The sequence below is a fragment of the Chaetodon auriga genome, chromosome 15 (genome assembly GCF_051107435.1).
Source record: "Chaetodon auriga isolate fChaAug3 chromosome 15, fChaAug3.hap1, whole genome shotgun sequence".
NCBI lineage: Eukaryota > Metazoa > Chordata > Actinopteri > Chaetodontiformes > Chaetodontidae > Chaetodon > Chaetodon auriga.
The window spans coordinates 21,303,643-21,319,794 of record NC_135088.1 but is presented as its reverse complement, the minus strand read 5'-3'; the positions used below and the strand labels follow the sequence as shown (position 1 = coordinate 21,319,794).

Here is a 16,152-nt window from a genome sequence, read left to right as displayed (position 1 = left end):
AAATACAGTGCTCATTGGTGTTTCATGGTAATTTGTGGTGGCAAGTGGAGCAGGCGATGCTGCTCTGTGAGTAAAGCAGAGGGGGCAAGAGGAGGATTAGATAATCAAACAGTGTGCCACTTTAAATAATCTCTGGCTCCTCTGGGGGAGGTGAGACTTAAAGCCGGAGCCCTTCTGATTTAATTGTCTGATTTCCCCGTCATTACGGTTGAGGGCCTCAGTAATTCAGGCTTATTAAATATTCAGGAGCCACACTGAGGAGGGGAGGGAAGGAGGGAGCAGCGGGAGAAAGATGAAGGTAGAGAGGAGTGAAAGAAAGAGAGTGGGAGGAAGTGGTGGCAAGACGAGGCGTCTGGCACTGCCCTCCACAGATAAACACTTTCAAAGTTTGGAATCACCTGTTCTATTCATGTTTTCCTTCTTTCCTTCAATGATGGCAATTTTAACACAGATATAAACAGTATAATCCAAACACCAAATGTATTGTTTACCTCTGAAAAACTTTTGGCCACAAAAGAAGAAGAATTAAACCATCAAAACTTCCATTTTGTTCATGTCCTCCACAGTGTTGCACGACTGGGAAGAATACAGTTGGAACCATTTTCTTCCACTAATAAACACTGATTTGGAATTTGTTTTCCAGTCCAGAAAAGCAAAGTGACCCTCAATCATTACTGAACTACAACAGTGTGACTTGGCTCGAAATATTCTGTTATTCTTTGGGCCCTCTGCAGTCTGCTCAGTGGTTCGATTGAACAGATTTAAACTGTGATCTGTCAGTCCAGTTCCAATAGAACTAACCCAAGGCTAACCTTGTATTTTGTATTAGTAAGAATAGCTTTGCCAAAGCATCACGTCTGTTAATTCCAGCTTGTTATCGGCATTACTGTGCACTTGACTCTGAAACAGGAACCTGTTCCTATTTAAATCTTTGCCTCTTTCTGTCCTTTCAATTGTCGGTCTGGTTGAACCATTGCACAGCATTTTGTTCTCCATGTACAAAACATTACCTTTTTTGCAGCAGAGCCCTCACACAAAATAACATCTATTTGCACAGAGGAGTTTCTACAGCCTGAAAGCATGAGAGTAGTCCTCTCAGCCACCTGACTGGACTGAATCAAGCGTTTGTGGCAGGTGATTTCAAACTTTTGAACGGTGATGTACTTTGATCCCCACTGTGAAGAAAAGTTTCTTTTTTATGTGTTAAGAAAATTTGTGCTGTAAACAGTCTTGCATGGATGCCCTCACATCATGGGTGTAGATGTGGGTGTGGACGGTAGGGACATGTCCCCACCAACGTCAAGGCAGTACTGAATTGTCTAAAAAATAATGCCCATATTTTTTATTAATTGGCATCACTGTTGCCTTATTGTATTCAAGTGTGGATCAGGATATATCTACATGATACAAGTTCTGTTTTGAGAAAGGTATATAAGGAAATCCAAATTGTCTCAAGCATGCACGTCTACGGTCTCTTATTTTTGACCTTTTGTCACTTCATCTCTTTTGGATCACTGAGCTCAAAAACAAGGCAAAATCAAAAAGCACCAAAACTTCTTTCTTGTGAACTATTCGAGACAAATTGAAATTAAAAAAAAAAAAAAGAAAAAAAGTTGAAATTAACAGTTGTAAAGCAAACATTTTTGCTTCAGACCTCCAGGCTGCAGCTGAAGCAGAGTCCACAGGGGACTGGAACTCTCCGTGGTGCTGAACCACGCTGCTGAGCAACAGGAAAAAAACAAAAACAAGAACTACCCAGCACACCCAGCTGGTTTCATTAAAGCTGCACCTTGAAAACACAGTCACCAATGAGTGATGAAGGGATATAAAGATAGAGATACAGATTGTTAAAATTAAACATAAGTAGTCATTTCAAGAGAATTTCATCCACAAACTGAGAAAAAACCTCATCTTCTGCTCTGTATCAGACTGACAATACTCATCTATCAATGGATCAAACTGTTATTATACTTACTAATAAAACTAGTCTCTGTTATGAAAAAAAAAAAAACCTGAGATACTGTGAGTTTGAAACTCTACAAATCAAAAGACAAACCACATTATAGTGATTATGTAGACGGAAGTGAGGAGACAGAGTGCTGCTCTCTAATGAGTCACCCTGTCTGATCATGGCCCCGAGCTCCAGCCTCCATCCACAACATTACAGAACCTACATCCTGACATGACATTTACTCGAGCATTCAGTCTGAAAACGCAGGTTTTTCATAAAATGAGAGTCAGAGTCTGCCAGTGGAGCAAGATCGTGTCACTAATCTCCAATGCAAATCAGCTTGTTTTAAGGGTTCTCTTGAATCAGGTGACATTACCCAAATCCTAATATCCCAGTGCATCCTCGTGTGCCTTCATTCATTAAAACTTGGAAACAAGTGAAACAGGAAAAATCTATACATAAAAACATATAAAGTGCCGGGTAGTTCAAAGACCCTGCACAGCCATGACCCACCCCACAGGTATTTTCACTTCCCTGATTAGACCTTTCCTCCAGACTGTGTGGGCGTGCACAGGCTGGGCCTGACTGACATCTCTCTCACTCTATGGTTAGTTTTGCTGCAGGATGAGTTACAACTTTATCCTTCTTATTAGTACATGATATCCTTATGTAAATCCCAACATACTGCAGCTTTGCATAATTCCAACCTGCAGGTCTCATCAGCCGCAATAACTACAGATACCTGGATGTGTATGCACAGGGTATAATCTATAATAATACAAGATATTTAATAAGTTCATCATATAGTGTGATGTAGCTGTAGCTGTTGGGTAAATGAAGTAAAAAGTTCAATGTTTTCCTCCGAAATGTAGTGCAATAGAAGAAATAAGTAACACAGAATGGAAATAAAGTACCTGAAAACTTCACTTTAGTACAAGTGAGTAAATGCACTTTGTTTAACCTTCTACCACTGTTCATTTGGACTGCAGATGATTACGGAAAGTTATCTAAAGTTCTTGCTTGTAAAATTAAAATTAATTGAACTGGGAAAAGAGAAAATTGAATTTTATCAACACAAGCTTGAAACACTTCAAATTTGCATTTTATCTCAAAAACTGACAAAAAAAAAAAAAAAAATGATGACACACACACACACACACACACACACACAGAGTTCTAGTAAGTGATGGAAGACATATTCAGACACTTCAGCACTGCAGCAGCAAGTCCTGCATTCAAATTTTTACAGAAGTAAAAGTACTCACTCCACAGGTCTGTCAGAGGTAAATACTATACTGTTGGGATATTACTATTACTGTTACTGACGGGCAGTTGAATGGGGTGGAGCTGATTCTAGCTGTTTTTTATGCTGTTGGGTGGTTTCCTGTACTGTAAAACAATGCATCATATTATATGAGCTCATTATAGATTTCTAAACTCTTAATCTGCAAAGTACAGCTGACAGTAAATGTAGTGGAGGAGAAGTACAAAGCAGCAGAAAATTGAAATACTCAAGTGAAGTCCAAGCACCTCATGAGAATAATTAATCACAGTACTTTGTATTTACCAACTCTACCAAAAAAATAAATAGAATAATAAAAGTATTGCACTCCCTCCCTTTTCTCGCCTCATCGTACATTACTTCACTAAATGAAATGGTCATGTACACACTTTAATATCACTCAGAAAAATATGCAGTGTGACAGAGAGACAGAGACTTAATCCATCCCACCTCAGAGGAGCTGATTATCAAGCTTATTATACTGTTTATACAAACTGCAGCTGGTTTACCTGCTTCAATGTTTCTGATCGGCGAGGATAAAACCTGGAGTTGTAAAAACAGACAATATTCCCGAGGATCTGCTCGAACACTATAATGCTGTTTACCTGTTGGAGTAATTATGGTTGCTGATGTGAACTGATAAACATTTCCTGAAAATGAATCTTCTCTAAACTTCACCAATCCAATGTGTTTTCCATGAGCACAAAGACAAGACTGAGGAGGGTTCCTGCGGGTAGATACTCATCTCTCAGCAGGACTGGCTTTTGACCAACTTCCTTGTAAAGGTTTCAGAATGTGCCGTAGCAACAATTAGATTACAAGGTCGTTTCACTCAGACCTACATTCATTTATTAGTCCTGCTGAATATTTATGGCCAAGCTAGACAGATTCAGAGGAACATGCGCACTCACACTCATACATTAGCACAAGAACACATTAGTGTTTGAAGAGAATGATTTTTAAGGGTGATTCAGACACCAATAAGTTTGGACAAAAAAAAAAAAAAAGCTGTAGACAGATTGTTGATTGTGTACTAATTGTGTACTGAGGATGACACAAACTGAATGATGTCAGATCTTTAATAAGAGGCCAACACTGAGCGCTTGTCGGCTGACTAACATCAGCGAGTCTTTAACAACCTGACTCCACACACCGTTTACCCCCTTTACATCTCCAGAGGAGAGAATGGAGACACACCCCTTGTTTACAGGATGATTCGACTACCATGTAATCAAATTCTCACAGAAGCCTCCACCTTTTCTACAATGGGCTCAAAATCATCATAAAAATATCTCTCCATCCCTTTATATCATCGCTTTTCAATTTCATCTCCCTCCCCTCCCCATCTCCTGCTTTGTCGCTGTCCCCACTGCCTCCTTGCTTTTCATCTCTTGCCTTTTCCTTGGTGTCCCCCCTCCTCCTCCCTCTCCCCCCCTCTCTCCCTGCAGAGCATTAGCTTGCAGTGGTCAGGCCGCTTGACAGCTGCTCCACCTGAAGAATATCAATCAATGTTGCTGTGGAGACAGAATCAGGCTCCCCTCCTTTATTTTCGACCCTTCTTTTTCTTCCATTGGTCTTGCATATGGCTGAACAGGATCCAGTGTTTGTTTCATTCTGGAAAGTGTAAATGGATCATTAAGCTCGCACAAGGTGTGAATTTGGATATTATTTAAGTTCTACAGGAGCATACTTTGGCACCTTTTCCTGTTAATTTATTTGAGGTGTGACTAATTGAGTTGTGGATACAAAACCCTGCGATGTCTCAGACTATCACTCCAGATGAGCCAGGCAGACAGGCGTGGGATGAAAGTGTCTATCACTGCTAACACATGACAGAGGAGTGAGCACTGTACAAATCATGCTGCTCAATATAGGACCACAGTCAAAGCGCTGCTAATCACCATTAAGGACTCCTCTGTTGATTCATGCAGAAAAAAGATTTAAGGTGAAATAGTTTTGTTATATGTTCCTATATATATTTTTTTTACCAAAAAAAAAAAAAAAAAAAAAACCATTAAAAAAAAAAAAAACATGACAGCTTTGAAGCTGAGAGGCTGGGCTGTCTTCAAAAAGAAATCCCACTATTTTGAAAATAGATTGCGATCACCCAGCAACAATTCCTCCTGGCCAGCCAAACTGTCAGGAGACCAATCACATTTTTCCCTTTAATTGCTCCAATCTACCTTCCCATACGGCACACACTCCCACTTTGAGCCTGTCCCCAACCATGGCCCCAACCCTGCTGCTATACATAATACTAAGCAGTGAAATGACTCCCCACAGGCCCATCGTCAGTGGCACTAGTGCCAGGCCCGCCAGCGGAGGGTTAAGTAAATATTGGGCGAAGCAGCTGCTCTCAGAGTACCATCGTCTGCCTGTGTTCCTGCCTGGTCCCAGCCTGGTATAAATCACACACAGCAATTAGTGCCATGCTGTCCCCGTGCCCTCGTTAAACAACCCCGCCTGCTGAGGAAGCCCATAAACACCAGAAACCAGCCTGCGTGGGTGGAGGAAGGAGGGACGGATGGATGGATGGACGGACACTTAAAAGAAGGATCACTGTTTTAAATAACTGATTGACTTTTTTTTTTAACAGAAACCAGTGTGACTGCTGTACAACCCCTATTTCAAAAAAGTATGGAGCATGGAGCGAGGCTCACCACTTTGTGAAATGAAAAGACTCTATTCTGTTTCTATGTATGTTTCACACAGTGCCTCAGTGTTTTTGGAATACTGCCACTAAATGTCAGCATACTGACATGGTCACGATGCCAATTCTAACATGCTGATGCTAAGAAGATGAAATGTTTGCCATGTCCACCATCTTAATGTAACAAGTTATCATACTAACATTTATTAATTTGCAATAAATGAATGTACAGCTTAGTGTGATGGCAATGTCTTTAGTTTCATAGGTATTTAAACCAAAATGAACAAAGTCAAGTGCTCAGCAACATCTTCATGCTCTGGGGACCATGAAAATATGTACCAAAATGCACATCAATATATCTTGTAGATGCACAGATACTTTATTGAAAAGAGGTAAGTGAGGGTTTGGACCTGCTGATGATGCCAGATAAAAGTCAGGGATCACTACAGTCATCGGATTCATCCTCTGTGGAGCAGAGACAAACTTCGATGGCAATCCATTCAATAGTTTTGATATTTCAGTCTTGACCAAAATGGTGGACTGGCAGACCAACAGACTGGCACTACCACCCTTAGAACCAAGGCCCTAGCATGGGTAAAAACTTAAACTGAGCACTGTCCGAGACATTCCTTCAAAGCTGGGAGATGCAAAGCTAATGTAACAGGTGTGGCGTACTGCACTTAGTTAAGAAATCTCAATCTCCCTAGAAACACATCAACTGGATCTGTCTGGCCATTAGAGCTGATGAAACATAGGAGGGGAGTATTGCAAACATGACATTTTCCATGAGGAAATGATTCAGTAGCAACAGTTGCAAGACTGTCCTAATGTGTCCTATTAGCTTCTTTGAGGTTGTAAGCGAGGTCTGTGAAGGCCAGTGCCTGAATATTTCACTGGTTGCTTATTGAACACAACAGAAATGTTCTTATGAGCCAATACTTGGTGTCTGTTCTGGAGTCTGTATTTTGTTTCTGTAAGCAGTTCACAGGTTTGGAGACGCGCTTATCTGCAAAGAAAATGCGCAACCAACGGGAGAAGATAAAGGATAACTCAAACCAGAGGCAGGTGTTCCATGTATTTTTCCATGGCTAATTTTTTTTCACACACATAAAGGTGTGCAGCCTTCATCGAGGAGGAGAGTAGTGTCTGGCAAAAGATCAACTGTGCAATTAAAGCACTGATGTGTGGGCAGAGTGGCTGCACTTTGTTTAGTAAAAACCTTTCAAATCTGCGTACTCAGAAAGCAACTTGACCAGATCAGGAAGGTCTTCTGAGACACCAGAACATGCACTGATGCAGCCAAAGAGAGGGACAAAAACCAGCTGAGAGAGATGCAGCCGTGACACTAAATGGATCATCATTTCCAATGACACCGTATGTTTTTACTCTAATTATGACACAACGATTTTAATTATGATTGAAGATGTACTGTTTTCCCTCGGCACAAAAAATACGTTGGATCACTTGTTTCAGCAAATGCTCAAAAATTACATTTGTTCACATTCAAGTGACTTAGACCTCCAGTGGCAGCAGGACCATATGTCGGGAATGTTGTCTGTCGGGAACAAAGGACAAAAGAGTGGGACACTGTTTAACAGACACAGTCCATGGAGGTCGGAAGTCAGAGCGGATGGATCGGTCAAAACAGTGCTGGTAGTTAAAATGTTATATTTATAAATCCATTTATTAAGTGTATTACAAAGATCAACATTAAAAATGTGTGTAATCCCTGCAGGTGTAAACAAAATTTAAAAAAAAAACAAAACATTTGTTAGCTTGGCTGTGATAGCTCGCAGATCACAGATCGTACCCTGATAATCTTATTTAGCTTATATGAATAAAACAGCATGAGCCAATGACGATCTAATTTATGATGCATTCTCTGAAAAGTGATAATCAATGATCACTGAGCTGATTTTTATCATTCATCAACTGTGATGCACGAGATCTAAAATACCCAATTAAACCTTCAATGTAATTTAGCCGACAACAGCTCGTGAAAGGACGAAAACAGCGTCTGGCAAGAGGAGAAATAGCCATCAGCACCTCAATTACCATATTGCTCTAAATTACCACAATCACCGGGGGAACATTTAACATGCCACCACCCAGTAGGGAAAAAAAAAAAATAGAGTCCCACAAATAATGTCAGAACGAATGTAACTGATTTACATTCTGCTCTCTTTGTGATTGTGCTACCAGTTGCTGTTGTGTCCAGGGTAATTAGGAGGTAATGAGAGTGTAATTGGGCATTGGGCACATTTAGAGACAGAGAGACAGTAATGCACAGACAGACAGACAGACAGACAATCAGACTCAGGTGCAGAATGACTTGTCTAAAGGACAATGCTGTATGGGCAGACCCTCCACCACCACCTAACTGCCCCTCACAGGCGACAAGGCAGAGGAGAGGGGGATGAAGGAGGTGGGAGGACTGATATGGAGGAGGGGGATGGGGAAATATGGCTGGAGCAGGTGGAGAATGCTTGTTAGCAGTGGTGCTACTGGTGCTGCAAATGCAACAAAAATAAAGGTTGTCATTCTAGGAACGCTTGGTTTTTTGTACACGTGTGATCTCCCAGTTATTCACAACTCTCTTTTATATCATGTCTTTATTCCCTCATGTTTGTTTTTTCCCTTGTTCTTTTTCTCTTGCCTTGCCTTGTCTGCTATGTGGTGCGTGCACAGATAAGAATTGTAGAAAGGAAGACAATTGTGCAACAGCAATCTTTCTGAAATATGCCTCCCCCCAATTTCCCTTCTTTCTGTCTCTGTCAGACTGAGACAGATTCTCCTGTTTAGGTGCATTGTGAGAGGGAGAAAGACAGAGGGAGGGAGGAGGGAGAGAGAGAGAGAGAGAGAGAGAGAGAGAGAGAGAGAGAGAGAGAGAGAGAGAGAGAGAGAGGTGAGCTGGTTACTGTGGCAACCAGGAGAGTGACTCTTAGGCAATGGCATATGCATAGGGAGGGAGAGAGAGATAGAGCAGTGGAGGGAGAGGAGGTGGAGAGAGGAGAGTGGTAGTGAAGGGATGTAGTAGAAGGAGAGGAGGGTGGGGGTGATGGTGATGGTGGTGGCGGTGGGGTGGAGGAGGTAGAGTGCAGGAGGCAGATCAGAGGGAGGTGTCAGTGGGTTACTGCACACAGAGAGATTCACCCTCTTTTTCTACCCTGGCAGAAGAAAGGGAGGCAGAAACAAAAGGAGCTGTCTTTTGAATGGTCGCTGTGCTGGATTGGACTGTCAGCGCTTCCTCCTAACAACCTCACTTAGCTTGCTGCTCCCACTCCCAGACACTTCCTTACTCTGTGTTTCTCTGTCTCTCTGTGTTTCTCTTTCAGAAGACTACATGCTATTGCAGGTGATTCTCAGATTGAAATTTACCACTGATAAATGTTGAATGCTGGGATTCAACTGCTGAATTTCAGCCTTAAAATGAATACAACTGATGTGCACTGACTTGACTGTAGAGGTAATTATTTTTTCTATAAAATATCAGCAAACCGTGAAAAGGAGAGGCCAGAGTTATCAAATGTTGAGCACGTTTTGAATGAGAAATGGCTTAAAGCAAGCCAATAAAGCTTTTGGAAGGAGAATAACACATTCTTCCTCTTACAAATGATGAATTGAACTTATCTGCAATGAAAGTCATCATTGCAAAATCCAAGACATTCAAGGGTTTTGGTGTGTTATTTAGTCTGGTATGAGTAGCACCTTATGGTGTCTAAGGTTTGCTAACTTCAGAGAGATATTTTTGAGAGACGTTTTGCTATAGCTGCAAAACCTTTCAGTGTATTGATCTGAGCATGTTGGCTGAACGTTATGGCTTGTGAATTCAACTTTTATTTTTCAAGACAAATGTGTCATTTCTTCCTTCAAAAGTTCCATAATGCCACTTTAAATGATTAATTGACTGTCAAAATAGTTGCTGATTAGTTTTCTATAGATCTAGTAATTCATTGACTCATCTTAGTCACTCTAATTTCAATAATCTACCTGAATCTTGCTACATCTACCTGTGAAACAGCTTGATTATTAGTGATTTCTCAATGTAAACTTGGCATTTTTGTTTCGATGAGGCCAATTACCCTTTTAACTCTTTCCAGAGGCATTTTGACTTTCCTGGCCTGTTGTGAAGACAAGAGGAGGATGATAGTAAGTACCCTCTGACCTTATGACAGGAGCCCACAGAGAAACAGACTGCCAGAGACAAACAGAGCCATGGGGTGGGTGTAATGAATATGCTGCCCCCTATGGTGGGGATGACCTTATAAACAACAACAAACTGTCACTATGCCCAAGCCTGCTGGGAGCTGCCCTCTGTGCAAGGGCAAATGGCCCAGAATTCACTGGACAGGACTGCCAGAGCTCGCAAAGGAGACTGTTATTAGATGTTATAACAAAGGACAAGCTCTCAAGCTGCTGGGCTTTACTGTACACTCATTTCAACCATCAGTCAATTTCAGTGAGAAATGAAACATTTAAAGTCATCCCTCATCCAGGCAATGACACCTCATGAGCTCTGTATTAGATGTTGCACATATCAGTCATTTTCCCCTTTCATGACACAGCATATTACGATCTGAAGATGGGACATCATAAGTTATTTGTTGTATTTACTCAGGTAGATCCTCAAACGTCTCATCGATGCTGCTGTGGTAAATGCACTCCTACTGCGTCGGGTAGCGCTAAGTGACTGCTTTCATTATACAAGACAAGCTACGCCTACAATCGCTGTGATCTCAGCCAGGCGTTCTGAATCAAACAGCAGAGGAGACATCCTCGTGTTTCAAGGGGGACTTTCATGTCACCATGAAGGAGACAGGGAAGAGAGGCGGTGGAGGGTTAGAAGTCAAAGCGCAGCATATGGCATCTTGAATTTTGGGCAATGAGAACTGACAGGTTAACTGAACATTTGGCGGGGGGTAGTGAGTGGTAGGGGTGCACAGGGAGAAAAAGGGTAGAGGAGAGGTGGTGAAGAAGACGTGGAGGAGGTGTGTGTGTGTACGTGTGTGTGTGGGTTCTGGTACGTGTGTGTGCTTTGGGTGGGAGGGGTAGGTGGGTAAGGCTGCTAAACACTCCCATCTGTTCGTATCCCGAGGCGCTACTCGGGCAGTTAGCTACTGTCTTATGCAGATGAGGTGTTGCTGTGCCGACTCCTTCCACTTACAGCGGATAAATAATGATATAAATATATAAATATATTTGAATAATAGGAATGGCAGGATGAGGAAACAAGGAGCAGCAGGGTCAAGCTGTTTGCTAGGGAGTGCTTGCTTTTTACCATCCAGTGATCACAGCTCTTTCAGGATGTGTGAGTGCTGTAACTATGTCCTCATTAGGTTTTGCCTTCCTTTGGGCCCCAACCCCGTCCCAGGAGACAGATCTGCTTAACAGGGGTCCACTATGCAAACTGACATGCATTATATGAGCTGTAAAGATATGGTGCAATGCTAAGGAGTACTGACGTGATTGTGTACTTTTGTACTGAATATTTCAGTTGAAATCAAGGTTTAAAATATGAGCATTTGGCTTCTCGAGACAGTTTACAAGATGTTAACATACAGTATATAACATTACATTAAACCTGTGACTATTCAATGAAACCATTTACATCAGTTATTGTAAACACCAGGTACCTGGTATGTCTTGGTCAGGGAAAAGATTCTTCGATGTTTAGGAAGTGATGCGCTAGCAGCAGCTTCTGGCTTCTTGCAATTTATCAGAACAGATTGTGAGCATGAAAAGTGACAGAAAACATGTTGAAAAGACTATCACTAACTTCAGAGCATTTGCAGGATACGTCACAAATAAACAAGTTCTGATCACCAGTTTCCCTTTATAAAAGTAACAGAGAGCAAACTTGTATGAACATACAGTGCGGCAGCTTGCAATTTGTTTATTTATTTTATTGGATCCCCAATAGCATCTGCTACAGCAGTTGCTAAGCTATGGGTTCCACACTGTCTCTGTATTTCTAATGTCCATAGTCCCATAAACACTGTTTCCAACCTACACTACGGACGTTTCAGATTGAAAGGGGGTTTCAAGGTGTAATTGAGTGAGATTCATGCCTCACCCACATCCCTGTTCTTAGATACAGTCATGCCGTGTGTGCTCCCACTAAATGATCGCATATTCAAATGAGGATAAGGAGCTTTTGATTGAATGAGGGGGATCGGAGGAGAGGAAAAAAAACGGTTGAAGAAGTGGAGGAAGGAAAGCAAAGCCCAGACTGATTTGAATCTGGTAAACTGTCAGAGAGAGGGATTACGCCACCAAATCCCTTTCGAAAATAGAGGCCCAAGTTATTTACTAGCCTTACAACCAGCTGCAAACCATCTGCACTTAATTGTAAGACACAAACTTTATGAAGATCAACTGGGGATTTGGCCACAAAGCCTCTTACACTGCTGAATTGGTGTCCCTGCTTCGAGGGAGAGTATGGGAGGGTGCTCGAGACATGTCACATGTGCTTTGGAGGACATAGACTCCAGTGCTCTCTCTGGTCTTTATCAGGGCTCCATCCAGCTAAATACATAGACACAACTTGTGTATCAGAGTAACAGTGCAAGGGAAGGAAATTAAGAAGAGTTTCATATGTATACACGCATACAACTCTGTTTGCATGGAGAAGAACCTATACAAGACAGACACATGTCCACACACATAAAGTCACACACACACACACACACACACACACACACACACACACACACAGACAGATCTACATATGACTGCCCAGGGTCAGTATCAAAATATTTAATTTGCATTTAAATGCCTTTTAGCATGACGCCAGTCATTACATCCCAATTAAGCACGTAAGTGGCCTCGTGACCTACACTTACTTGTGAAAATCAGCAATTGGAACACAATGCCTACACTGACCAGAAGATGTAGGCCTAGTACAAAACCTGTGTGTGGCATTGTTTAATGTAGGTCGGTGTGCATTATGTTGTTCTTGGCAGCCGTCTGAAGACAGGAGATAAGAGGTCCTGTCCAAGCCACTGAATGGCAGGTAGCCAGCTTAATCCTATTTAACAAGATCTGGCCTGAATCTGGGGTGGGACATGTTGGTGGGGTCACACGAGGAGCCCGTTGGGGTCAGACTGTGGCTTTGTGGGAGGTGTGGTCCCATTGTGCATCTCAAAAACAATGCACACCACACCTCTCCGCCTGCGCTCGTCCCTAATCACTGAAACACATGCATAATAAGTGCTTGCGAACAATGTAATCAAACTAAAGTTCAAGATATGCCGACTGTGTGTTTTTTTGTTGTTATTTTGTTTCTGAGCAGTAAGAATGTAATAAAGGAGAAAAGTCTGTCCTCCTCGAAGTGCATCACTTCCAAGAAACCCACAGACGGGTCACCCAAGAATAAATATTGTGGGATCTAAGCTGCTGGCCGCTTTAACTCATTTATTTTCTTCCACTGCACTAATTCCTCACATCTCCATATGTTAACCAGTGGAGGGGGGTGTCTGTGTGTGAGTGTGTGTATGGGTGTATGCGTGTATGGGGGGGGGGGTTGTGAGGGATTAGACCATCCTGTCTGGACATACGCCTTGTGTAATCACGCTGGATGGGTTCGTCATTGTGCATCTCTGTCCAGTTCAGGCCTGTGGGCTCCGACCTCCCCTGTCACAACCGTGATGACCACCCCCCCCCCCCAAAAAAAATGAAATACTCCCCCTCCCCCACCACCACCACTACCACCACCTCCACTTGGACACATCATAACTGGTATTATACCATGGTCTGGGTGAATACTCAATTCTGATTGGCTGCAGGGTGTCCGTTAAAAAGTGTTGTAGGACACCTATAAAAAAGTTCCAGTCAAATAGCCTGATTGTTCTAAATTATTGTGCTGGCTCAAACGCTAGTTGGTAACAGAAACTCAGAACATACGCTAACATACGTTATTTCACAGTTTATTTATCACAACGGCAAGACAGTAGAGTGAATGGTGGATAATATTTATAAAAACGATTTAGGATAGACTTTCTTGCTTGATACACATTTAATGATCAGAGTGAATGGTGGATAATAGTTCTTGCAATAAAAACAATTTAGGAAACTATCTGTGGACTTTGATTCTTTGAAACAAAATTTCGCATCATCCTCTGGACACACACAAGCTGTAAGAGGTCCTCTTGCCCTCTGAAATGATACTTTGAATCACGTAACATAATGTTAAGCAATCATGTCACTTCCCTCCACTGATTAGGCCTAATATAACAGCTGCGCCGACCGAGCTGCAGGTTCTGTGGCCAGAGCCGGTTACCTTGGCAACACGTCACAACGAGCGATATTAAATAGTCCACTCAGCCGCTTCTTGTGAAAAACTTACGGTTTTAACGGTAAAAAACAACATTAACGCGTTAATAATTGATTTAATATTTATTTCTTAAGTAAGTGACCATGGTATAAGCGGGATAATGCCCTTCAAGGTGTCCATTATCAGAAATGAATGGACGATGCGGAGGCGTGAACCGTCCGACACGAAGCCTCGTTGGGCATTATCCCTTACATAAACCCTCACCCTTTCGTCCCCCCAACCACCACCCACCACCCTCTTCCACCTCTCTTCATTAGCAGGTATAATCCCTGATGGTCCATCTGCCAGACGCCAAAGCCACAAAACACAGAGCAAACAAGGCTGGAAGAAACTGGCCATTGTAGGGCCTCTTGAATGGGCCCACTGATCACTTAGATAGATGCTGTTTGCTCAGGCCCTACATGGACACACTACAGCGACGCTATTTTCACACAGATAAGGAATTATTTGAGCTTCAGGAGAATGACTGTAGCTGATGAGCAGTGCACCTGCCTCTAGAGAGGATAGTGTATGTGTGTGTGCTGTGTGTGTGGAGGGGAGGGCTTACTGACACAGGCCCTCTCACCTCCAGCTGAAAACACAGGCTTGATACTGGAACATGAAATAAACTGCAGCTAGACCTTGACAGGATCCACTGGATGCTATTTTTTGTTATTGCTTGTTTTACGCAGCTTTGGCATAGCGAACTGGATCACAGCTGTTTCAATGCATGCAAAGGTTTCCTGAAACAACCACTCAAACTAGACACAACTCAAACATCCATCATCACTTGGTCCTTTGATACAGTATCTGAAGGGCTCCACCACATTAATAATGCATAACTTCATTAAATGTTCTCTCTGAAATATGTTGCGAATCTAAACAGACTCATGCTATATTTTTCCCATCAGCTAGTCTTTTCCATGTGAACTGAGAACCAGCATTGTTCTAGCAACACAGACTGGCTGACACAAAATGGCTGCCTTGGACTGAAAGAGGCACTAAGACAGAGCAGCAGCAGCAGCAGCCTAGACAGAGCCAACCTTTTACCGGTCTCCCTCTTTCCTCACTCTTGTTGAGAGAAGATTAACAAATCACAAGTAAACCACCACTTAATTGCTTTTCTCCCCCCTTCAAGAGTCCTACAGTACAACCATCACACCAAGACATTTGGGGGTTGCAGTATGACCCCCAGGCCGCCCAACCAGGATTATATTGTGGAAATGTAATCCTGGTTTGGGGGCTGAAGGGATCAAGGCAGGAGAAGACACAACGTAATCAGGAGGAACGTCTGCACCCCAAGAATCAGACCACAAGATAAATCCAAGCAGAGGTTTATCCACAATGTCAATTAGAACATATGGTGGAACACATTAATTGACACATGACACACTGAATGTTGATCACACACACAGACTGAGGACAACACACACACATTTTTATAGTTACATTTATGCAATTAATCGATTTTTGCATTTTGTCGCATCTAATTCTTCATTTCTTTATTAAGAAAAGGAAACATGTCAGATCTTATTTTGAATGTATTTCATGTGATTATGAATATATGGATGTGTCAAAGGCAATTTCATTTCACCGTGTATTTGATACAGAAACACAGTATACGCTTACAATAAATGTGTGTGTGCTCACAAGCGTAGGAGGGTGCCAAAATTAGTAAACAAAGCTGATGAACTGAGGAAAATGTGTGTGCATGTGTGTGTGCTGGTCTGTGTCTTTCTCCGTGTGTCTGGCGGCACAAGGTCACATGATCTGGTCTCCATTTTGAAGTGCTGCACATGTGTGCAGGTACAGCAGCGTGTCAGACACACCTGGGACACAAGCACACACACGTAACTTGCCCAAACCTGCACCTCACTGACACAGTGCACCGAGGTGACAGCTTAAAAAACCAAGCTAGAGTGAAAGAAGAAGAAACTGCCTGACATACAGTGAGCTTA

At 42.3% G+C, this 16,152-nt stretch overlaps 1 protein-coding gene across 4 annotated transcripts in view; it reads right to left on the bottom strand.

The window, feature by feature from the left end:
• The window catches only part of LOC143332724 (cell adhesion molecule DSCAM-like), a 98,201-nt gene that overhangs the window by 45,144 nt on the left and 36,905 nt on the right, over nucleotides 1-16,152 (bottom strand). The gene's annotated exons all lie outside the window — the stretch shown is intronic.